This window comes from Callospermophilus lateralis, unplaced genomic scaffold (genome assembly GCF_048772815.1).
Source record: "Callospermophilus lateralis isolate mCalLat2 unplaced genomic scaffold, mCalLat2.hap1 Scaffold_1397, whole genome shotgun sequence".
In the NCBI taxonomy this organism is placed as follows: Eukaryota; Metazoa; Chordata; class Mammalia; order Rodentia; family Sciuridae; genus Callospermophilus; species Callospermophilus lateralis.
Genome location: NW_027512550.1, coordinates 2,966 through 28,727, shown reverse-complemented (window position 1 = coordinate 28,727; position 25,762 = coordinate 2,966). Strand labels below are relative to the sequence as shown.

Here is a 25,762-nt window from a genome sequence, read left to right as displayed (position 1 = left end):
ACCATGGCCAAGGGCTTCTACATCTCCAAGTCCCTAGGCATCCTGGGCATCCTTCTGGGCGTGGCAGCTCTGTGTACCATCGTCGCTTTGTCTGTGGTGTACGCTCAGGAGAAGAATCGGAATGCTGAGAGCTTCACCGAAGCCCCTGAAATCCCTGTGGTCTCCACTACTGTCTCAGCCACCACTGTGGACCAGAACCTTCTATGAAACCAGTACCGCCTGCCCAAGTCTCTGATACCTGACTCCTACCAGATGAAGCTGAGGCCTTACTTCACTCCCAATAAAGATGGCCTGTACATCTTTGAGGGCTCCAGCACCGTCCTCTTCACCTGCAAGGAAGCCACCAACGTCATCATCATCCACAGCAAAAAGCTCAACTACACAAGGAAACAGGAGCACATGGTGGTCTTGCAGGTGACTTCCAGCCCCCTGCCATTGACAGGACTGAGCTGGTGGAGCGTACAGAGTACCTGGTGGTACACCTCAAGGGCTACCTGGAGGTGGGCCACAAGTATGAGATGGACACCGAGTTTCAGGGGGAGCTGGCCGATGACCTGGCAGGCTTCTACTGCAGCGAATACATGGATGGCAACGTGAAAAAGTAAGTTCCCTGGGTTGGGCTGCCCCTGGGGGCAGACCTGGGTCCCAAGGCCCACCAGAGGGTTTGCATTCAAGGCCTTAGAAACTTCTGGAGCCCTGGGATGGCCCAACATTTATCTCCAGCTGTGTGGATCATATACACACCATGTGACAGAGTGGGAGGGCTAGCCTACCCCAATTCAGGGAGCCAGGGATGAGGGACAGAGGGGTCCCTTGGACAGACAGGAAAACCAAGGCTCAGAGGAGAGAAGCTTGCTGCAGTCCCCCAGCTAATACAGGGGTGGAACCTTCTGGGACTTAGACTGAGTCCTGGAACCTTGATCTCTCATCCTGTTGGCCTGCCAGGGCCCCTGGGCACCTGGGGGAGGGCAAGGGCAGGAGCCAGGCTGGAACAGCTGCCATGCACCCCTTCCCTGGTATGTCCTAGAGCACCCTAAAGACCCCAACATTGTGCCCCAGCATACCCTCTAACACCCTGGTTTGGGCAGAGTGGTGGCCACGACACAGATGCAGGCAGCAGATGCCCGGAAATCTTTCCAATGCTTTGATGAACCTGCCATGAAGGCCCAGTTTAGCATCACGCTCATCCACCCCAAGGACTACGTGGCTCTGTCTAACATGCTTCCCAAAGGTGAGCAGATTGGTCCGGGGAGCAGGCAACATGGAGCTGGGGTGCAGGGCAGAGGGTGGACCGTCCCACACTCATACGACCCCTGCATACGTCCCAGTGCCGCATTGGATGGAGAGCCTGACTGGTCTGTCACTGAGTTCGAAACGACACCCAAGATGTCCACATACCTGTTGGCCTACATTGTCAGTGAATTCACAAAAGTGGAGACGCAGTCACCCAATAATGTCCTTGTAAGAAGCTGTGCCCATGTGTTCTGGGCCCATAGTGACCCAGGCTGGAGGAATATTTCCGTATCCTCACCCCTCTGCCGGCTTCTAAATGGTTAGGCCACTGTTTGAGTCCCAGCTCTGAGTGATCCCAGGCAAGTGTCTTAAGTTCTTTGAACCTTGTCTCTGCATTGGAAAAATGGGAACAATAATTCCTCATCATGAAGAAAGTTCCCGACCACAGGTGCCAGACAGATGATGGCTATGGCTCTCATTATCCCCAAAGGTTCCTCCCTAGGACCTAGGGCCCTCAAAGCACCCTAATTGTCCCCCTGCTGACCAGGTCTCTGTTTAACCTAGGCTTGGCATCTGGAGACCCCCCAGCCCACTGGGTTCTGTTACTCTGCCCTCTGCATCAAGATCCAAGAGGGTACTTAGCCTCCCGCCTTCCACCCTCCCATTCTGCAGATCCGGATCTGGGCTCGACCCAGTGCTATCGATGAAGGCCATGGTGATTATGCCCTGAACGTGACAGGCCCCATCCTAAACTTCTTTGCTGGGCATTATGACACACCCTACCCACTTCAAAAATCTGGTGAGTCAGGGGCCTTGAAGCGGGAGACAGTGGGCACAGCTCCACACCGAGGCCACCCCACCAACCGCCTCTCCTCTGCAGATCAGATAGGCCTGCCTGACTTCAACGCTGGGGCCATGGAGAACTGGGGGCTGGTGACCTACCGGGAAAACGCCCTGCTGTTTGACCCTGTGTCCTCCTCCAGCACCAACAAGGAGCGGGTGGTCACTGTGATTGCTCACGAGCTGGCCCACCAGGTAGCCAGCCCCTGCACAGAGAGGGCAGAGAAGGGATCAGGGGCTCTGGGAGCAGATGGCACAGTTCCAACTCTGCCCTGAGTAGCTGAGAGGGGAAGGGGGTAGCACCTGGCGCAGTGGCAGGAGGGGCTCACCGTGCTGCCAGTAGAGTGCCTGGCCTGTGCCTGGTAGATGCCTGGGGCTTGGTAAAGTGCTGTTATTGAGCGACGCAGATGAACCCCCTTTCCTTCCCCACTCAGTGGTTTGGGAACCTGGTGACTGTGGAATGGTGGAATGACCTATGGCTGAACGAGGGCTTTGCCTCCTACTTGGAGTACCTGGGTGCCGACTATGCAGAGCCCACCTGGAATCTGGTGAGCCAGCCACCCTGGGGACTGGGGGGGAGGTAGAGGGATGCCTGGGTCACCCCCTCCCAGGCCAGTCTCCTGATGGCCGTCGGCCATCTGCAGAAAGACCTCATAGTACTGAATGACGTGCACTGTGTGATGGCTGTGGATGCCCTGGCCTCGTCCCACCCGCTGTCCACCCCTGCCGAGGAGATCAACACACCATCCCAGATCAGTGAGCTGTTTGATGCCATTTCCTACAGCAAGGTGCTGCCCCAGCCCCCCTCTGGACCCTGAGACATGATGGGGTATGGGGAGAGAGACAGGGATTCACCCTCGACAGGGCCTTTTCACACCTGGGGTCCTGGGGTTACCTGTCCCACACCCTTGGGGCACAGGGTCCTGGTAGCCAACAGCCTTCTGATTCCCCCTGTCACCCCTACCCCAGGGTGCCTCGGTCCTCAGGATGCTCTCCAGCTTCCTGACAGAGGACCTATTCAAGAAAGGCCTGGCGGTGAGTATGGCACCCCTTGGCCAGCCCCTGGAGTGGGATTCCATCAGCCCCAGTGCCCCAGCCAACCATAGGGGAGCCTGGGGGCACTGGTCCAGTCCTCATGGTGGCCTGTCTCCACAGTCCTACCTTCATACCTTTGAGTACCAGAACACTGTCTACCAGGACCTGTGGCATCACCTGCAGGAGGTGGGTACCTGCCAGCCCTCCCAAACCTTTCTTTTTGCCCAAAATCCCTGGGGACGGCACATGCCTGAGAGAATGTGTCCAGATCCCCTGCTTTCCAGCCCAGGCAGGACACTGGGAGCCTCAGTTACTCACCATGAAATGGGTGGTGTGTGATGTCACTGGTCATGACCCCTCCCCTGCAGTCTGCCTCAGGCTCCAGCTGTGGAGCTCCAGGGGGGAGACTCGAGTTCCCCCATCCTTAATGATTGATGAGGACTTGGGCCCTCAGAGTTCACAAGTTTGAACCTTCCTCCCCCTGGAACTTTGGAGCCAGCCATTCAACTAACGAAGCGTTGCCATTCTAATTGGGGGGAGACCACACACACTGTGCCCCATGGGCCCCTCCCAGTGCATCTTGCATACATCAGCACCCTCAGCACAACTCTGACGCTGTGCTCCTACCCATCTTGCATTCCAAACCTGAGCAGCCCCTATCTGTGGGGCAGACTCTGACCACCACACCCTCTGGCCTTCCCAGAAGCCACTGCTTCCTGTCCTGCCGCTCCTTGTGCTGTAGTCCTTCTCCATTGTCCCATCATTTCCTCTCTGTTACCACTGCCCCCACCCCTTCTCTTCAGCTGTCACCCACTGTAGCCTCCTCAACCCCAGGACAAGGCCTGTCCCCACACCGACATCCCCTCCAGAACCCCAGACCCCGGGCTTCCTCCAGCTCTCCCCTCATGGTTGCGCTGTCCTTCTAGTCCCCGTGGTCAATCTCACCACAGTGGGAAGACCCAGGATCTGGTCCCAGAGTCACAGCTTGGCTCTCTCCTGGCAAGTCTACGACCTAACAGAAATGGGCCCCAGTGTGGTCCCCCTCCCTCATCCCCTGACTCTGTTGACAAGATGGTGCCACTGTTAGTTGTAGGTCCTCCCTCCCCTCCCTATGCCTTCCTCCCCTCCAGAGCACATCTCCATGCCTGGCCCTGTCCAGCCCCCTCCCTCTGGCTCCCTTTCTTCCTGGGTCCCTTTCTGCAGGCTCTGGGCATCTTTTCCCCTCTCAGCCTTCCCCTTTCTGAAAAGCTCTTCTGCCCTGCTCCTAGGTGCTTCTGATTATCAACACAGATTACCACTTTATGTTGTGGTTGTAAGAGCAATGCATGAACAGGGAAAGAGGTTTTTTAGAAAGACCCAAGAAGACAACACCCCAGCGGCCCCTAACCTCCTCCCATTCCTTCTGGTCTGTGTGCACGTCCTTCACTCCCACCCCACCGTCGTCCTGTCCTTCACCCCGGCCTGGGAGCTGGTTTTCCTCCATCTCCATCTCCTCTTCCCTCTCAGCCTCTCCATGTTGTTCAGAAGAAGCCGTGGGCACCCTTCCCTGACACACAGACATGCTTTAGTGTGGTCCCACAGTGGGGGCCGTGTAGGTGTCTGTGCTGATGTGAAAGGAACCAGAGTTAGGAAGGTTCTCCAGCTTGCCCAGCACCGGGCCAGCTATGGAGAGGCAGAACCAAATGGGACTTTAGCTCCTGCCGCCCACACAGGTGACACCATGGGGTAGAGGCTGGAATCTGCAGGGGCTACCCTGGGTAGATGGGGACTGAAAAATGGCAGTCCACTGATGGCCATGCTCTTGCCTTCTGCCCACAGGCAGTGGACAATCAGTCAGAAATTGAACTCCCTGACCATGTGAGCAACATCATGGACTGCTGGATCCTGCAGATGGGCTTTCCAGTCATCACCGTGGACACCAGCAAAGGGGAAATCTCCCAGGAGCACTTCCTCCTTGACCCTGAGTCCAATGTCACCCGCCCCTCCCAGTTCAAGTGAGCCCCCAGGCCCAGGCCAAGTGAAGTGAGGTGGGCGGGGCAGAGGGAGGTTGCTGCAAAGGCCTCCTGACCACCGTAGGACCTGGCCTACTGTGCTCCCAGCCCTGTGGCTGGACACAGGCTCGCTCTCTAGGGACAAGAGGATGGAAGCACTTTGTACCAGAGTTGCGCAGAAGCTGGAAGCCTGGCAGGACCACTGTTTGCTAGCAATATCGAGAGCTGTCGCCTCTTGCCTCTGACCTCTGACTCTCTTGCTGCAGCTACCTGTGGATTGTGCCCATCACATCTATCAGAAATGGCATAGAGCAGAAAACATACTGGCTACAGAGTGTCCAGAAAGGTAATCCAGCCCTGCCCCAGTGGGAGGAGCCCCACCCCATACTTCTAGCTCCTGGCTCACGTTCCAGGGATTGGAGTGCGACTAAAGTGGTTTCCATCGTTACTTCAACAAATGGAGCTGACTTCTTTGGTTATAAAGTCTACTTCACTGCTGTCCAGCTGTGTGACCTTGATTAAGTTACCATCCCTTACTGGTCTCCATTACCTTGTCAATAAAGTGGAGCTAAGAATAGTACCTAGGGGCTGGGGATGTGGCTCAAGCGGTAGCGCACTCGCCTGGCATGCGTGCAGCCCGGGTTCGATCCTCAGCACCACATACAAACAAAGATATTGTGTCCGCTGAAAACTAAAAAATAAATATTAAAATAATCTCTCTAAAAAAAAAAAAAGAATAGTACCTATTCATGTGAAGATTAAATGAGAATTCACAGCTGGCAATGTAGCTCAACAGAGTACTTTGCCCCGTACTGCAAAGAGAGAGAGAGAGAGAGAGAGAGAGAGAGAGAGAGAGAGAGAATTCACATAAAATGCATAAACAACGCCTGGTACATGGAATGAGCAGCACTACTTGGCCAAGCACTAAGGAAGTGAAGGTCAAGGCCTGTCATTTTTGGCCTAAGCCAACTATAGGTAAAGGGAGGGCAGATGCAGTTAAAGACATCCTGGCACTGTGCTCAGGGATTTGCAGAGATAAGGTCAGGAATATGGGGAAAGAGAGATTCAGTTTCCTGTGGAGGTTGGGGAAGGCTTCCTGGAAGAGGTGAGCTGTGTTGTAGAGGAAGAAGAGGGTCAGGTAGGCCCAGGAATCAGACTCTGCCAGCTCTGCTCTCTCCCTACAGCCCAGCACGAGTATTTTAGAACGTCATCAGACAATGAATGGGTCCTGCTGAACCTCAACGTGACCGACTATTACCTGGTGAATTACGACGAAAGCAACTGGAAGAAGATTCAGACTCAATTGCAGACAAATCTGTCGGTGGGTATCTCCCCCGCCCCCGCCCCAGGATGGACCACCAGACCTGCCCCACCCCCTGCAGCTGGCAGTGCACACTGAGGGGGTACACTATCTTCCCTCCAGGCCATCCCTGTCATCAATCGGGCGCAGGTGATCCATGACTCCTTCAATTTGGCCAGGTGAGTGTCCTCATGGCCTCTGCTGGGCTGAGGCCCCGTGACTGACTATAGGATGGGAGCCCTGCTCCCTCCACGGCCCTGAACGCATGCCAGGCACTGTGCAGAGGGCTCCCTGCACACCCTCCCTCTGTCCCCACATGCCCATTTCACAGATGAAGGATCTGATACTTAGAGTCGCACCACCTGGCTGCAGGTCACATGGTAGCCCAGGGTGGCCAGACTCAGGCCTGTGCAGTGCTCTGCTCATATCCTACTCCAAGACACCCAGCTTTTCCTGGGCACTGACTGTGTGCCAGACCACTATGCTAGGTGCTAAAGTAAACCTGAGGTGGGTGGGACAGCGGGGATACCGCCCAGATAAACAAGTACTTATTTAGCTTATACTCTGTTTGCAGCGGGTTGCTAATTCTTTGACCTGAGCCACCCATTGACATGGACATTTGTGGATCAATGTGCACCAATGAGGGCCTAGAGGAGAGCAGAACAGAAAGCACTGATTTTGGTCCTTTTTTTTTTTTTTTTGGTACTGGGAATTGAACCCAGGGGTGCTTCACCACTGAACTTTATCCCCAGCCCTTTTTATTTCTAATTTTGAGGACAGGATCTTGCTAAGTTGGTTAAGACCTTCCTAAATTGCTGAGGCTGGCCTGGAAATTATGATCCTCCTGCCTCAGTCTCCCCTGTTGCTGGAATTACAAGCATGCACCACCATGCCTGGTGCTTTTTGTCTCACTTCTGTCTCTTATGAGCTGTGTGGCCTTGAGCAAGTCAGTTTATTTCTGTGAGGCTCAGTTTCTTCATCTGTAAAATGGGGATGATAAGGGAATGTGAAAGGCACTGGGTCAGTGTGAGGGTCTGGTTTATACTCCCGCATCACTCCTTCCCTCATGGTAAGTACTTGAGCTGACTTAGCTGGGACCCTGGGAGGGGGCAGGGAGGGGGCAGGGGTCCAGGGTCCAGGTGCATCTTGAGAGCTTGGGCTATGGTTCTCCAGGTGTGCTTGGCTGGGTAGGGGTGCTTACTTGGTCCCTTCTCTTGGTCCACAGTGCTGGAAGGATCCCTGTCACTCTAGCACTGGACAACACTCTTTTCCTGATTCAAGAGACAGAGTACATGCCCTGGGAGGCTGCCCTAAGCAGCCTGAACTACTTCAAGCTCATGTTTGACCGCTTCGAGGTCTACGGTCCCATGAAGGTACAGAGTCGAAGGGTGGGGTGGGTGGGGCACAGGAAAGACAGACTGCTAGCAAAGCTTGCTTTTGGAAGGCACAGAATTAGCCATTGTGCTGGGAGACTGAAGACCCGTGCAGCCCTTTCTCAGCCCCAGTTAGCCCCTCTGTAAGGTGAGCAACCCTGCTTGCCCAGCCAGCAGGGCACACTGGTTTTAACAGGCTTTGATATATTTTAATTCAGAACACAGGGGCCTACTTTAGGGTTGATTCTCCCACCTAGGACATGAAAAAAGAAACTGGAGCTTGTTCAGGATGAAGCTACAGCATTGCAGCATTGTTTATTTAAAAAAAGAAAAAATGAACAGCTGGACACATTGGTCCACATCTGTAATCCCAGTTACTTGGGACTCTGTCTCAAAATAAAAATAAAATAAAAAGGGCTGGTAGCTCAGTTGGGCATTGGTTCAGATAAACTAGAATATCCATTTGAAGGAGTATTACATAGTCACAAGATCATACTTGAAGAGTTTTTTATTAAATATTTTTAAAATAATCTCTTAACATCCTGTTTTGGTAAATGAAGTTTTAACTCTTGCCTGCCTTCCCTGGGATTCTTTTGTCCTTCTAACATAGTTGCATTACAATCCTTGGTGAAATCAATATTTGGCATTTGGTTGATTAAAATTATTTAAATATTCTCTACCTAGCCACCTAGAGTACTATATTTGTATTTTTCTTCTTTTTTCTGTATACCTTCACAGACCTGTCAGGTCGTTTGTGGGTGTTGTTTTTTCCTGGCCCAGTCACCCCCCCTGCTCAGAGGACCCCTCTCCAGTGTGGCACCTTCTGCTTTCTGAACCCCATGGATTCTTTCCTGGATTTTCTCTTTCCTAGGGCAGCACATTTTCTAGAAGTTTTGAGAAAGGGTCATGAGAACAGGTTTTCTGGGTTAGTTTGTCTGAAACATCTTTTTTCCAGCTTAGAGTTCAGCCAGGTTTAGAAATTTCTAGATTGGAAGTTACTCCTCAGAATGTTTAAGGTCTTGCCCTGTTGACATCAGGTTCCCCTCATTGCTGCTGAAGAGCCCAGAACCTTTCCCAATTCTAGGTCTTGGAATGTGGCCAGTTTTCCATCGTCTGGAAGCTTCTGGGCTCCCCCTTCTCTGTCCTGGTGCTCCTTGGTTTGGGTCTTTTCTCATTCTCCTTTTTTTTCCAACATGGACTCTTGGGTCCTGCGGTGAACATTCCTGCATCACTTCTCTAAAATCTCTTCCCTTGTTTTCCAGTTGTCTCTTTCTGCGTCCCGTCAATACCTCTTACTTCTCTTACGTTGGCCTCTAGCTTTCTGATCTCTTCTCTGTTCCGGCTTGTTGACTTGAACCCTCTGGGAGGGTTCCCCTAGATTTTGCACATCCCTTCACCTAGAGAAAGTTTCCATTTCTTCTTTCATGTTCCAGAATTTCTGAGTGCTCTTTCTGGTTCCAGTGTCCTATGTGATGTGATGCCTTCTGTTCACTCTTAGAGGATATTTATTGTCGTCTTTTTGAAGTTTTCTTTTTCTTCCCTTATTTCCGCTGAGTTTTCTGTTTGTTTTGGTCTCCTTTCAAGTTGGAGGCTGAACTTCCCTTTGGATTTCAGAGTGAGGCAATAAAAACTGATTGGAAGCCATGCTTGCTTTGGCAGCACAAATATTAAAATTGGAACAATATGAAGAAGGTTCATGGGGCCCCTGCACAAGGTTGTGAAATCATTAAGTGTTCCTTTTCTAGTTTTGGTATTGGGAATTAAACCCAGGGGTGCTTTACCACTGAGCTACATCCTCATTTTTCTTTTGAGATAGGGCTTCTGATGGGGTTTCTGAGGGTCTTTCTAAGTTGCTGAAACTGCCCTTGAACTTGTTATCCTCCTGCCTCAACCTCCCAAATCTCTGGGATTAGAGGCATGTGCCACCGTGCCCAGCAAGCAAGCATGCCATGTTTTTAAAAATTGAAAAGAGATTGGAAGCTCCATGGAGAAGTGGGGTTTGTGTTCTGGGCAGGTTCTTATTGCAGGGTGACCTGGTGGAATTGGGGACCCTCAAAAATTAAGGACTGGGGGTTTAACCTAGAGAGAAGCATGTGCTTACTGTGCAAGACCCTGGTTCAATTCCCAGCACCAAAAACAAACAAACATATATATATGTATATGTGTGTGTGTGTGTATGTATGTGTATATGTATATATATATATATATACCTGGTCTCTCAACACTAGTTTGTGCAGAGAATGTAATTGGGATAGAAATGCCCACCCTCTGGGATCTGAGTGGGGAAGGGAACTCAGATACCACCATTTAGTATGGAAACTTCCACCTCTGACCCTCTTTGCCATCCCTCCCACTGTGTCTCGTGACCCCACATCTGGAGCTCCTCTGGCCCAGTGTCTTTCATAAGGAGAGTGGAGAGATGTCACCTGCTACAAGGGAAGTGGGCCTCGAAGTTGACTCACCCCTTCTGCAAGGTTTAGTTCTGTCTCCATGTTGGTCGTCCCTGTGTTGTCCCTAACATGCAGCTCCCAGGCCTCCTCAGAACAGTTCCTTCGATTCTGAGCCTTGTCACAGCAAGTTCCCCTACTGCAGCCACCCAACTGCAAACTCTCCCTCTCTGTCATGCCTGGTTCATCTCCCTCTGAGCTTCTCAGCTGCCTCAACTCTGCAGATGTCGTGCCCACCACTGTGTCTCCTGTCCTCTTTGAGGGTTGGTTCGTTTTACCTTTGGGTGTGGGTTCAGCTTGGCACAGACCTCCATCGGCCATGTTGGACCAGAGTCTGCGAAGGATTTTAATGACATGGTGTAGGGCTGACATTACAAGGTTAGGTAAAAAGAGCAGCATGCAGAATGATAGACGCACTAAGTCAAAATGAAAAATAATGTAGAAATAAGAAGGAATAAAGGACCAATTTGGAAATCATAGTTTGGTGGGTTTCTGGGTGTGTTTTATTTTCTGCAAATGCTTTCCTTTCTTTTCTAAATTCCCCACAACAAGCACGTATCTGAGGGGAAAACCCAGACCTTTATTTTAAGAAACGGCATTGCTTAAACTCGCCAGGCATAGGGGCGCACACCGTAATCCCAGCATCTGGGAGGCTGAGCAGGGGGATTGGGAGCTCAAAGCAGGCTCAGCAACTTAGCAAGGACCTAAGCAACTCAGCGAGGCTCTGTCTCTAAATAAATATTAAAAAGTAGTTTAAAGTGTCCCTGAGTTCCATCCCCAGTACCAAAGAAAGAAAGAAAGGTGGTGGGGAGAGGGAAGGAAAGAAGGCAGGAAGGGAGGGAGGGTGGGAGGAAGGGAGGGAACTCTGTTGCTTAGCCAGTTCTAACCCTCTTTGTCTAAGACTGTGAGAAAACTGTCAGTGGAGTGGTCTAAACCTAGCCATGTGCCCGCCAACTGGGGGCTGTCCAGCTGTGGGCAAAACCCTGACCCCTCTGCTTACCAGCCTCTCCTCTACCTCCTGCCCACCCGACTGAAGTCCTGGGGGCCCTGACTGGTCAGCGCCACTCTTCAGAGCTCTTCGTGTGTTCTTTTTTTCAGAACTACCTGAAGAAGCAAGTGTACCCCCTCTTCACCTACTACCGAAACCTCACCAACTTCTGGACCCAGCGGCCACCAACCCTGATGGAACAGTGAGTGTGACTCTCATGGGTTTGGAAGTCAGGACTGACCTGGGTAGTCAAAAGCCATGCCTGGCGGGGTTCTCCCCTGGACCTCTGAACACCTGGCCCAGGCGAGGCCACCAGGCCAAGAGAGACACCTGCCCAGGAGCGGGGATCCTTGTGGCCTTTGAGCCCATCTGGCTTCATTATACAAAGGCTTGAACTAAACCTTCTGAGGTCACCCCACCAGCTTGGAGTCACCAGCTTCCAGGTGTTGAAACTGGCACTGGAGCCTGTGCCTACCCCTGTGGTTCCCTGGGCAGCTCTGAGAATCAAGGAAGCTCAGGGCCAAGGTGAAAAAAACAGGGAGAGCCCCAGAAAGTCCGGTGGGCCGGGAGGTATGTCAGGAGTAACTTGCCAGCAGTCTGGGCCAGATGTGCTAATCATGTTACCCTGGGACAGATACAATGAGGTTAATGCCATCTCCACTGCCTGCGCCAATGGGATCGAGGAATGTGAGACAATGGTCACCAACCTTTTCAAGGAATGGATGACAAACCCCACCATCAACCCGTGAGTGTCTTGCCCGCATCTCTTCGGCCAGTTCTTATCTGTCTCTCAAGTGGGTTGGGAGCCCACAGCCCTGTCCTGAGCTGCCCCTCACAACCCCCTCCCTGCTGCTGCTCTGCATCTGACACCCCCACTCCACAACAGGATCCACCCCAATCTTCGGTCCACCGTCTACTGCAACGCCATCTCCCAGGGTGGTGAGGAGGAGTGGGAGTTCGCCTGGCATCAGTTCAGAAACGCCACCCTAGTAAATGAGGCTGACAAACTCCGAGCAGCTCTGGCCTGCACTAATGAGGTGTGGCTCCTGAACAGGTGAGCTGGGAAGAGCGGGGCTGCTCTCCACCTGGAAAACCTTCCAGGTCTCTGCTGTCCTCACAGGGCCCTCACACTGGCCTCACGAACCTGTGCAGTATTTCCCCCATTTTACAGATGAGGACACTGAGGCTCAGAGAAGCAAAGCAACTGACCCAGAGACCACAAGCTTTAATGAATCACAGAGCCAAGATTCAAACCCGGGTCTGGGGCCATGTCCTGTGCTTTTAATAGCTGTGGCCTTTTAGCCCTTACATGACAACACATCTTCCTCTCTGTCAAGGGCCCTGGCCTGGCTGATCCTGTCCTGGACATCCAGCCAGGCACCCCTTCAAGCCCTCGCATGAGGGCTCCTCAATCCCTCTGTGTGCCTAATCTGTCATAACCTGGACCCCCATCAAGAAGAGCCACCGTCGTGTCACCCTACCTTGTGCCAGGGCTCAGGACTCTAATACTCCTTCCTTCATTTATTTATTTAAAAAAAAAAATATTTGGAAGCTGGTACAGTGGTGCATGCCTGTAATCCCAGTGACTTGGGAGGCTGAGGCAGGAGGATTCCAAGTTTGAGACCAACCTGGGCATCTTAGTGAGACCCAGTCTCAAAGTAAAAAATAAAAAGGGCTGGAATGGGGGCTCAGTGTTAAAGTGCTCCTGAGTTCAGTCACCAGTACCTCCATCAGGCATACCTTTGGCATAGCCAGTGACCCTGTGACCCTGTTTAGGTGACTCAAGTTTCCCATCTACAGAGAGTGGTAGGATCAAGGGGTCCATTAGTCTTTGACACCACAAGGGGATGTTGAGAGGACACAGGAGAAGGTGATGGGTGTGAGAGCAGGGTGCTTTGCAGTTGGGGTTCTCTCTGCATCATCTGACTGCAGCCCTTGGAGTGGTCACTATCCTGGCATCCTGCCCTTCCAGATACCTCAGCTACACCCTGAACCCTGACTACATACGGAAGCAGGACACTGTCTCCACTATCACCAGCATCACCAACAATGTCATAGGGCAAACTCTGGTATGGGATTTTGTCAGGAGCAACTGGAAGAAGCTCTTTGAGGAGTGAGTCTGTGGTGAGGGTGTCAGGGCAGCAAGTACAAAGGCTGGGGTGCCTGGGTGTTCTGTGTGTGTGGGATGCCCCAGGAAGAGGGGGCACTGGGCAGGAGCCGTTCACCATGAACCCAGCTTGGGGCCTGGGGTGGGAGGCAGGCATGGAAAGACAGTGAGGTATGGTTTGTCCGTTTTCCCACTTGGAAAGAAAATGTGACTGCTAGAAGTCTCTAGAAAGAGGAGAGTCAGGGACACTGCAGACAAACCTGTGTTCAAGTCCCAACTCCCCAACATCCCTGTGGTACCTCCTTGGGCATATCATTTCATTTTAGCCATGCTCAAAGATTCCCAGGGCTGTCTTGAGGCTTCAGTCTTGGCTGCCAGGCAATGTGCCCTTCTCCTGGGCCCTGCTCACTGCACCCTTCTCTCCACCCTGCAGTTATGGTGGTGGCTCCTTCTCCTTCTCCAACCTCATCCAGGCGATGACCTGGCGATTCTCCACCGAGTATGAGCTGCAGCAGGTAAAAAGCTGTCCCCCAGCCTGGACTCAGCTGAGGCACTTCTCAGCCTAAGGTGGCAGCCACCACTCAGCCTCAGTGTCTATCACAGGGAGCCCGGGCTGAGCGGCCAGACTTTGTAAATACTGGCAATTCTGTCAGGAAAAAAAAAAAGCATATTGGAATTTTAAAAATATATTTAATGGGGGCTGGGGTTGTAGCTCAGAGGTAGAGCGCTTGCCTACCATGCGTGAGGCACTGGGTTCGATCCTCAGCACCACATAAAAATAAAGGTATTGTCCACCTATAACTAAAAAATAAATATTAAAAAATATATATTCAAATGTATGAATTGCCAAGATCATTGTAATGTCATGTGTAGCAAATATATATTATTATTATTATTTTTTAACTGAGTGATTGAGACAAGGTCTCATAATGTAATCCAGACTGGCCTGAAACTCATGGGTTCAAGTGATCTTCCTGCTTCAGGAAGATCACTTGATCTTCCTGAAGCAGGAAGATATAAGATACATACATCCAGCTACCTTTTTTTCCAAAAAGTGAGATATAATTCATGTACCATAAAACTCACCACTTTAAGAACTTTTTTAGTATATTTGCAAGATTTATATAGCCATTGCTACTAATTTCAGAACATTTTAATCATTCCCTCCCCCAAGAAACCCTGTTCTCATTAACACTGGCTCCCCTCCATCCCACCCTGCCCAGCTCCTGACAACCACTAATCTACTTTATGTGTCTATGAAGGATTTGTCTTTTCTGGACATTTTGTAAAATGAAATCATAATGATGACCATTTTCGTGGCTTCTGTCACTTGGATAGTGGGTGGTTTCCACTTTTGAGGTTATCATGAATAGTAGTGCTGTAAACATTCATGGGAATTTTTTTTCAAACTTTATTTTTTTATTTTTTTTAGAAAAAGAGAGAGAGAGAATTTTAATATTTATTTTTTAGTTCTGGGCGGACACAACATCTTTGTTTGTATATGGTGCTGAGGATCAAACCCAGGCTGCAAGCATGCCAGGTGAGCGCGCTACCACTTGAGCCACATCCCCAGCCCCTCATGGGAATTTTTTTGTGCAAACACATGTGTTTTCACTTCTCTTGCGTATACACCTAGCAGTGGGGTTGCTGCTCAGGCAATTGCTCTATTCTTAGCTTTATAGAAACTGCCAAAATGTTTTTCAAAGCGACTGAAACATTCCCAGGAGCAATGCATGAGGGTTAAATTTCTCTCCATCCTTAGTATCATTATGCCTTTGAGTTGCATTTCCCTAGTGACTAACAACATGATGTAGAGCACCTTTTTGTGTGGTTATTGACCATTTGTGTATCTTTGCAGCAGTTTCTATTCAAATCCTTTGCCCATTTTAAAATTGGGTTATAGCTGGGCATGGTGGCACACACCTGTAATCCCAGTGGCTTGGGAGTCTGAGGCAGGAGGATTTCAAGTTCAAAGTCAGCCTCAGCAACTGCAAGGTGCTAAGCAACTCAGTGAGACCCTGTCTCTAAATAAAATACAAAATAGGCCTGGGGATGTGGCTCAGTGGGCAAGTTCCCCTGAGTTCAATCCCTGGTAACACCCCCCCCCAAAAAAAACAAACAAACAAACAAACAAAAACAAACGAAAATGGGATACTTAGTGCAGGCCTGTGATCCCTGACTCCAGAGGCTGAGGCAGGAGGATCAGAAATTCAAGGCCAGTCTCAGCAACTTAGTGAGAACCTGTCTCAAAATAAACTAAAAAGGGATGGGGTTGTAGCTCATTGGTAGAGAGTCCCTGGGTTCAATTGGGGGCCCCCTGACAAAATTTTTGTGTATGTGTGTGTGTTTGTCTTTTTATTGTTGAGTTATAAGAGCTCTTTATATATCTTGAATACTAAATTCTTTTACCTGACACATGATTTGCAGAGATTTTCTCCCATTCTGAGGATTGTCTTTTCCCTCTCTTGATAGTGTCTTTTGAAACACACGTTTTTAATTTTCAGGAAATTCGATTAATCAATTTTTTTTTTTGGTTTGGTTGTGCTCTAGGTGTCGTATCTGAGAAACAATTGCCTAACCCAAGGTCACAAACTTTTATACCTATGGAATTTAAAAAGAGTTTTATTGCTTTTACTCTTATATGCAGCCATTTGATCATTTTGACTTTTTTTTTTTTTTTTTTTGCATGGTGAGAGGTGGGGTCCAACTTCATTTATTTGCATGTATGTGGCTAAGCCCTTGTCTCAGCACCATTTGTTAAAAGACTCTTCCCCACTGAATACTTTTGGCAAACTTGTTGAAATCATTTGACTATAAATGTAAGGATTTACAGCTAGAGTCTCAATTCCTTTTCATTGACCTGCCTTCCTTCCTTCCTTCCTTCCTTCCTTCCTTCCTTCCTTCCTTCCTTCCTTCCTTCCTTTCTCTCTCTCTCTCTCTCTCTCTCTCTTTCTTCTAGGGATTGAACCCAGGGGTGCATCCCCAGCCCTTTTTTTGGATTTCCTTTTGAGACAGGGTCTCAATGAGTTGCTAAGTGCCTGGCTAAATTGCTGAGACTTCCTGTCTCAGCCTTCTGAGCAGCTGAGATTACAGACATACATCACGGGCTGGCTTTGATATGTATTTCTATCCGATGACAGCACCATATTGTCTTGATCGTCGTGGGTCTGTAGTCAGACCTACAAAGAAATTGATGTGAGTGAAATTGAAATCGGTGTGAGTCCTCCAACTTTGTTCATTTTCAAAATTGTTTTGGTTATTCTGGGATCCTTGCTTGCATTTCCTTCTGAATTTTAAGATTGGCTTGTCAATTTCTGTAAAAAAAAAAAAAAGCAGTTGGGATTTTAATAGGGATTGTATTGAATTTCTTTATCAATTTGGGGATTATTGACTTTTTAATTTTTTACTTTTTTAATTTTAATTTTTGTCTAACACATGCTAGGTAAGCATTCTACCACTGAACTACTTCCCCAGCCCCTTATAGACATCTTAATAATATTAAATCTTCCAACCCATGAACACAGATTTTACTCTTTGGTCCTAATTTCCTTTTATTTAGGTGTTCTTTAATTACCTTCAACAGTTTTTTGTAGTTTTAAGCAAAGTTTTAAGTCTTGTGCTGCTTCTGTCAAATTTATTCCTAAATATTTTAGGTTTTTATGCTATTTTAAATGGAATTTTTAAATTTCATTTTCAGACTTCATTGCCAGTGTGTAGGAGTACAGTTGATTTTTATACATTGTTCTTGTATTTTACAACTTAGATAAATTGATTAGTAGCTCACTCTTTTTGGGGGGCCGGGTGCTGGGGATTGAACTTACGGCTTCCATCATGCTAGGCAAGAGTGTTACCACTGAGCTACATCTCAACCCTTCTAGTTCTTTTATGCATTCCTTAAAGATTCTGTGTATACAAAATCATGTTATATGTTATCTGTGAACAGAGAGAGTTTTACTTGTTCCTTTTCAGATAACTTTTATTCCATTTTCTTACCTAATTGACCTGGCTAGAGTCTCTAGTACTGATACCTCTTTAATGTGTAATAGTATGTCTGTCTGTTTGTTTTTGGAGGGTACTGGGGATTGAATCCAGGGCTTCACCCTACTACTGAGTGATACCCTCACCCCCACCCTTTTTTAAAGCTACATATTTATTGAGGCAACTGGAACACTTATGGTTTATAAATTTCCACATGTTTGAATTGACTGTTGCTTCCATGTGGCGTTTTTTAATTTGTCCCTTTCTCCCTTCTTGATTGGATTGAGATTATACAGGAGGATCAACTCAATGAAATATTGCAAAGAGAAAGCCAGATCCCTTCCCGAGCCAAGCTTTGCTTGAGGTTTTGCAACCTCTGGATAGATTAGAACTTTGCCCCAGGAGAAGTGAAGGACTGGCCCTCCCTATCCAGGGATCAGGGTGTAGTCTCCAGTCCAGGCTACCTCCAGGTGGTAGTGAGAAGCCTGAGGACTGGGAGACCCTCTCCTGTCCTCCAGGCTGTTTTAGAGACATCGCTTGGAACCTGGCATAGTGGCACTTCCCTGTAATCCCAGCTACTCAGGAGGCTGAGGCTGGAGGATCGAAGTTCAAGGACAGCCTCAACAACTTAGTGAGACCCTGCCTCAAAAAATAAAAAATACAAAGGGTTGGGGATGTAGCTCAGTGGTAGAGCACCTCTAGGTTGAATCCCCAGTCCTCCCCAACCCCTCAAAAAAAGATCCAGTTTGGAACTGACCATCTTTGTTTTCCTGGCAGCTGGAGAGGTTCAAGATGGAGAACATGGACACTGGCTTTGACTCAGGCACCCGGGCTCTGGAGCAAGCCCTTGAGAAGACGAAAGCCAATATCAAGTGGGTGAAGGAAAACAAGGACACAGTGCTCAAGTGGTTCACAGAAAGAAGCCCAAAATTGTTCTTGTCCTTAAGCCACCTGGCCCCTAGTGAGGTGCCCATGACTCTCTGTCCCACCAGTCTGTGGCAGGGCCTCCATTTTCAGAGCCCAAGACACCAGTGTCCTCCCCTCAATGATGAAGTCTCTGGCCTGTGGGGCCTCTAGTTTCTAATGGCCAGGCTGTCCAAGCACCTCCCAGCCCCTGCCCCTTGTGCCAATCCCACCCCAGGCCCGGCATGGCACCTGTCACCCAGGGCCCTGGGGATGATCTCAGGGAAGACCAGCTCTAGGGCCAGATGAGCAGAAGCCCTTGATGGACAATGGACAGTCTTGAGGGAGCTGCCCTGAACATTCTCTCACCTTCCCCACAAGACCCCAAAATGAGGAATCATCAGGGCACCAGATCTGTATATTTTTTTCTAAGCGAAAATGTAAATAAAGGATTTCTAGATGAGCTTCCAGACATTACCAAGCAGGAGCACAAGTGGGTTAGCTGGGAGGCAGGACACTTGGATGCACAGGATGCACTGTGGGGCTGGAACCCCAAAGAGCAAAGGAGGGGAGAGATGCCCAGCCTGTCAGCCCTCCCTGCACCTGTACAACGGCGTCTGCCTGCAGGTGTATTTCTTCCCAATTCTGCTGGCAGGATTGCGGTGCTGAGTGCTAGGAAATTCGTCAGAGGTGGAGGTTGGACAACTGTGGACACAGTGGCTCCCACAGGTGGTGTGAGCTGGGGCTGCTGTGGTGCCACGCACAGAGCAGGTCCTGGCACAGTGGAAGGTGTGCTTTTCTAGAAGCACCCACCCTACATGAAGCGAGGGAGCAGGAAGTCAACTGCACCCTTTCCCTGCACTTCCACAACACCAGGGGCCCTGGGATAGTTGGGGAAAGGGTCAATGCATTGAAAGCAGAAAACCTAGGGTCCCAAGCCTGCAACCACCACTCACTGGCCAAGGGCATGTCCTACCACCTCTCCAGACTCCATGGGGGGTGGAATATCAATTTGTCAACAGGCTGTTTTGTAGAGTGGAACACAGAAGAGGGTTGGGAGTAGAGGCAAGCAAGCCACCAAGGGAGCTATACCTCACCTGGAGTCAGGGCTGCAATCTGCAGGTCACCTCTGGCAGCTGGTGGTCCATGCTGAGAAGGTCTGAGGCTCCACTGTGCACACTGGCCCTGTGGAGCATCTCTTGTCAAAGGGAGCCAGGTTATAGGGAGCTCACACGGGCCTCAGCTCCACTGGGCCCGTGAACATCAAGGATGGTGAGAGGGGAAGAAGGAAGTAACAAGACAGCTGTGGGCCTTCCTTGGGGGTCACCTCCACTGACACCCACAAGCTCCCCAGCCGGAATCTTGAAGGTCTGGCCTCAGATGGTGGCCCAGGCACTCTTTTGGAGCAAGGGATCTAAACTCCTGAGCCTCAGTTTCCTCCTCCACACAATGAAGACAATAAAGGAGCCTGTTGTGGATTTAGGGAGCACTTGGCATGACACATGACAAGGAGTGTGACATCCTTGGCTGGAGGCCCCAGCAGCTGTCCTCTCACCCTCTCTTCCTGGGAGTGAGAAGCAGGCCGCTGAGACCAGAAAGGCCCTGCCTCTCCACTGCCATTTGCACATCAAAGGGTAGGGCGGGCCAAGGGACAGAGGCCAGCCTGGGTGATGGGGGACTGTCCAGGAGGCTCCCTGGGCTGCTCCAGATTAACTCCTTTGACCCCTCAGCTCTGGCCAGCCCTTTCTGTCGCCAGTACCCAGCAGTCATGGCTGGCACTTGACCTTCTAAGGACCAACTGGGGAGAGGGCCAGCCTCCCCATCTTGGGTCTCTAGGGGACTCTGTGCTCAGGGACATTGCAGGGGAGGGTTTGCCTGTAGAGAGACAAGTAATCCTATTACTCTCTGTGCCTGGCTCTGACTGAGCTGTTCTCGCATGTTTATCTGTCACTAAGTGAAAACTCTTTATCTCAGCTTTGTATTTTTATTTATTTATTTATTGGTACCAGGGGTTGAACCCAGGGGCGCTTTAACCCTGAGCCACATCCCAAGCCCTTTTTCAGAGACAGAGTCTCACTGAGTTGCTTAGGGCCTTGCTAAGTTGCTGAGGCTGGCTTCAAACTCTCCATCCTCCTGCCTCAGCATCCTGAGCTGCTGGGATTACAGGCGCGTCACTGAGGCTGGCCAGCTTATTTCATTATTTATTTTTGGTGTTCTGGGATGGAACCCAGCACCTCGCATGCTAGGCAAGCACTCTACCCCTTGTCCTATACATCCAGCCCTGACTATTTTATTGATAAGGAAACTGAGGCACAGGGAGCTTAAATCAAAAGGCAGTAGCACTGGAACCCAGCACTTGACTCTGATCTTGCAAATCCTCCACTCAGAGCTGCAGCAGGATCTGTGATAGCCACACTGATATGCTTGTGTCACTGGTCCACTTAACAATGCTTGCAGTCAAAAGACTCTGTGTAGCTGGAGGAAACCAATCCCCTATATATAGCGAGAACACCTGAAGCCAAAGACCTGCTTGCAGAGCCTTGGTCAAGGTCATAGAGTAGAAATTTACTAGAACTCAGACTGCTGGCTCCTTGTCTGGAACTCTGCCTGCCCTAGGCCAGCAAGAATGAAAGGTGCTGGGCATTGGCAGGAGGCAGCCCAGTGGCTTCTCAGACCTAGTGCTGGACACTGAGATGACATTTCAGCAAAGCCCTGGACCTGAGCCAAGCATTTCACTGCTCCCAGCCTCAGCTGTCCATGTGCAAAACTGGAGTCTGCTACACTGCAGGGTCATTGAAAGACCTGAGCGAGGTACTCAGCCAGTGTCCAGTCTCTTATGACTGGGGACTGGGGTTGCCATGAAGGTGTGGATGGACTAGTCAACCTGTGCAGGACATAGGTGTTCAGCCCCTCTCTCTACCCTGCTGGCACTTAGCAGACAGGTGCAGACCAGGGAGACCTGCGTAGGACACAGCCATAGACAAGGAACTGGATGGGGGTCAGCAGCAATGAGAGTTGCCACTTTGAGAGGTGGGACTGAGCCTTTCCTTCCAGTGAGGGAGCATGAGGATAGAGAATCACCCTAAGCCCTCCTGGGCCCAGTTCTCCTCAATCCAGCAGAATCTTGGATGTCTCCCAGGCAATTTTAGCTGGTGATGTTTCCTGCTTGGATGGCTTAGGGTCCTCTTTTCTACCTTTGAGTGCCTTAGAAGAACAAAGCTGTCAAATTCCAGAAGATGCTTATATCGGGCTATAGCTGGTGGGGCTGGTCCTCTTGGACTCCACTAGGGCTTGCACACAGCCTGGGAGCGGGGAATCATGAACATGGAGGGCCTCCCCTGCCTCTGCAAGACAAGCCCAGGTTGGTGAGAGCCCCTGTTTGGTTCTGCCTGTGGTGCAGAGTTGAGCGAGACTGTGGAGCCACGATCCTGAGTCTTTGGGGAAAGGAGAGAGCACTGGGCTAGGAGTTAGGGGTCTGAGGTCCACACCTAGTTGGGGGATTATGGGAAGTTGATCCTCTCCCTGGTCCTCAGTTTCCTCTGCAGTGAAATTAAGAGGTGTAGAATATCTATTGCTTCCCAACCTGGCTCATCCTCAGAATCCTCTGGAAAGGATCTTGGGAAATTGATGCATTGAATCACGCTTTCAGAGATGGACCCTGGACCCAGATGGCTCAATATGCAGCCAGGTTTGGGAGCCACTTGTCATCTCTTAGGTCACAGGTCTCTGCTTAGTTACTCATTTTACTGAGTACTTACTATGCGCCAAGCCTAAGAACTCTGAGAGGTAGGTAAGGTCTCTTAACTCCATTGCACAGTTGGATAAAACAAGCCTCAGGGAGGTTTTAAATCTTGCTGTTGGTTACACTTCCAGTAAAAGCCTAATGGAATGTCCTCTTAGGTCCACAGGGCCTGTCTCCATCTTTTTGCTCTAACCTTGATTAGGGTTCTCTCATCCTTTGAGGATGACTAAAAGTCCCTGAGGATGAGAGGGACCTGGGCCAGAAACCAGATTCCTGCAAAGTTTTGAGGAAGAAGATACCTCAGTGATCACCTAAGCCAGTTCTTCCTTTAGGAGATGAGAAAATGGGCTCAGAGAGGAAGTGACATGCCCAATGTCCCAGGGCATCACAGCAAGCAATGGGCTGTCATGAGAGCCAAATGCAAGGCCCTGAATGTGGCCAAGAACTCAGGTTAAGGAAATCAGGCAACTTCCTCCCTCCCTTTCTCTCAGCCTGAACTATTACAGTGGCCTCCCTGCCTGCTCCTTTGGTGTGAAGCAGGCAACAGGCCAAGAGTACCCTTGGCCAGATCACCCCTATTCCAAACCATCAGTGCCTCCTGCCACCCAGGAGAGAGGCCAAATTCCTATAACACCCCCACAGAGCTCTGCACACCTTGGGTTCCTTCTCCAATTTGTTACTTTCCCCATTAACTGGAGATACCAGCAGCCTCTGTCCTCACTTGGCTCATGCTGTTCCTTCCCAAGTCTCTCTTCCTTTGCTTGGCAAACTCTTACACATCCTCCAACATCCAGTCCCAAGGTTACGTCTTCTTCAATACTCCCTGCCTTAGTCAGAGTAGATACAGAAGTAAGATACCATTTCTGTTGGCTCCCAAGTCCATGGCAACCTTCATGGATCATGACATCCTTTCTTCAAGATTCGCACAGTGCCTCTTCTTAGGTAAGTCAGCCCAAATCAAGATAGTGAGACTAATGGATCAGGTAACTCAAGAATGAAAAGGTACTGCCAGGCTGAAGTTGTCGCTCAGCGGTAGAGCGCTCACCTAGCACATATGAGGCACTGGGTTCCATCCTCAGCACCACATAAAAATAAACAAAATAAAGGTATTGTGTCCAACTACAACTAAAAAATAAATATTAATAAAATAGGAAAAGATACTGCCAATTGCCATCCCCCAGCCTGTCATCTCTCTCTGGTCCTAATGCCTTTTGTATAAACTCTCATCCTTGCATTTAGGACCTGAATTCTGATCACTTATGTCCTTGCAATTTATCTCATTAACTGGGGAGTAATTTCTGACACTTATCATTATGAATTAAACAGTAAAATTCATGCTTAAGCCTAGCTATTGTTCAGATTTTTAAATGTCTCCCAAAGGTTGAATATTAGAAACTTAGTCCCAGGTGGTACTCTTGATAGGTGGTAAAACCTTTGGCAGGTGGGGCCTTGTGGGAGGTCCTTAGGTCTTTGTGGGTGTGTTTCCAAAGGGGATTATGGGATACCATCCCTTCTTCTTTTTGCTTCTTGGCTCCTGATGTAAACAGTTTGCTCTGCACATCCTGGCACAATGTGCTCTGCTCACCAAAGGTCCAAAGGAATGGACTGGAAACTCCAGAACCATAAACCAAAATAAATCTTTTCTCTTTATAGTGACAGAAAGTTAACACAAGCCTTAGCCCCTAGCACCCCAGAATGTTACTGAATATTGAGATAAATCCCTAAAGAGGTAATTAAGATTAAACAGGGCCTGGTACATACCAGTAATCCCAGCAATTTAGGAGGCCGAAGCAGAATTGCAAATTCCAGGCCAGCCTCAGCAATTTAGCAAGACACTGTTCTGGAACAAAAAATAAAAGGGCTTGGATGAGTCCTTAGTTTCAATCCCCAGTACTGGGAAAAAAAAAACATTAAATGGTGTGTGTGGGGTGTCCTTAGGGTAGGCCTGATTCCAATATGACTGATATCTTTTAAAAAAGAGATTTAGGACACAGATAACACAGTGAGAAGGCCATCTGCAAGCCATGAAGTAATCAAACCTGCCTATACTTCTTGATCTTCTAGACTCCAGAACTGAAAAATGCATTTCTGTGGTATTTTGCTATGGCAGCCCTAGACACCAGTACACTGGGCCAAGCACATAGGAGCCACTCACAGCATCCTTTGGAAAAACTTTATATCATTGTGAAAGAGCCCTAAATCACAGGTCTCTGCATCTCAGGCATCTTCCCCTGGAGGCCCTGTTTGTTATAACTGCATATGCTTACCCCATGGGTCAGCAGGAGTGCAACCAGAAGAATGAAAATGAGCTGCGGTGATGTGTCTGAGGCAAGTGAGCAGGCCCTAGTCTTAGCTTACCTATGGTCACCTTGCACAGCAGGCCAGGCAGTACTCTCAGCCCTGGAACCAGGACACAATAAATACCATCACGATAATAAGCAAGGGCCCAACATCTATCTTGGCAGGCCTCGACTCAAGGAGTGCAAGGGCAATTGGCCTTGTTCCCCAAGAATGGGAATATCCCCCCTACCCCAGAGGCAAGGAAAACCTATCTTGATAGAAAAACAGACTGTATCAAAATTTTATTGGTATTTTTTCTTTTTTTAAAAGTTACAAAACATCTTAAGCATATTGGATTCTGGACAGCTGTCACTAAGAAGCACAGCAGAGCAAGAGCCTGGCCTCCATGCCCACTCCCTTACCAGTCCAAGCATGGTCTCCTTGGGGTCAAGCAGCCCCCTTTTTCAGAGCAGCTCAGACTGTGCTCTGCAGAATACAAGGCATGGTATATGGGAGGGGGGTGCCTAGCAGTAGAGGGCACTGTCATAACCCCGATCCAGCTAGGGAGGATACCCACTATCTCTGTTCCAGATGTTTTCATGATAAGTATTTGGCTAGAAAGCTTTAAAACCACCAAAGAAACAGAAGAGGAGGACGTCACATTGCAAGCCTGATTCTTGGATGTAAAAAGGCCAGGTAGGGCCATTAGAAGATGCCCAGGTGGGTCCCCTCCAAATCTTCTTGCCAAAGTTCAGGGCAGCTACTGAGCCGTAGGCCTGAACTCTAGGTGAGGCTCACTTCACTGAGTTGGAAAACAGGGCCAGGTCCCTGGTCCTCTGAGCTGGGCAGCACCTCTGCACTGTGGCTCCAACACCCCCACTGGGTCTGAGGCTGGAGTCTCGCATGAAGGGCGGGGCAGAAGGGGTGGACTTCCCAGAGGTAGACAGGATTCTGAAGACCCAGAGATACCCTGTAAAAAAGACAAGAACAGCTTGTTGGCCAGAAATCTAAAACCTGGATGCTCCCCAGGGCATGGCTGATGATGTCTTTACAGTCCTGGTGCCATGGATGCAGTGGAGCAAAGTGGTTAAAAGCACTGGTTCTGCAGACTCACTGCTGACCTTTAAATCCCAGCTCTGCTACACTGTGGGAATCCAGGTAACTTCTTTTTGTCTGTGTTCTCATCTTTAAAATGGGGATGCTAATATATGTTTCATAGGATTGTTTGAAGGGCAGAATGAATGAATAAATGGAAAGTGCACAGAATAGTGTGGAGCAGACAATAAGAATTTAATAAGTTTGGTTACTAATATGATCGTTTATGAACCACGATTCATTCATTGGCCTCATAAATGAATGAACTTGAAAAAATAATGACTGTCTCCAACTGCAAGCCCATCTATTCAGGATGTAGTGAATGGCCAGAGGCAGCGTCTAGATCTTGGTCAGGCTCTGCAGGAGGCGGTGCAGCTTGTGCAAGGCGCAGGCAAGGGTCCACCGCTGTCCACCCTTTACCTTGGCTCCCTTCCCCTCCTGAACCCTTAA

General features: G+C 49.5%; 1 pseudogene; it reads left to right on the top strand.

Moving 5' to 3' along the window:
* On the top strand, window positions 1–25,762 carry LOC143640242 (aminopeptidase N-like; annotated as a pseudogene).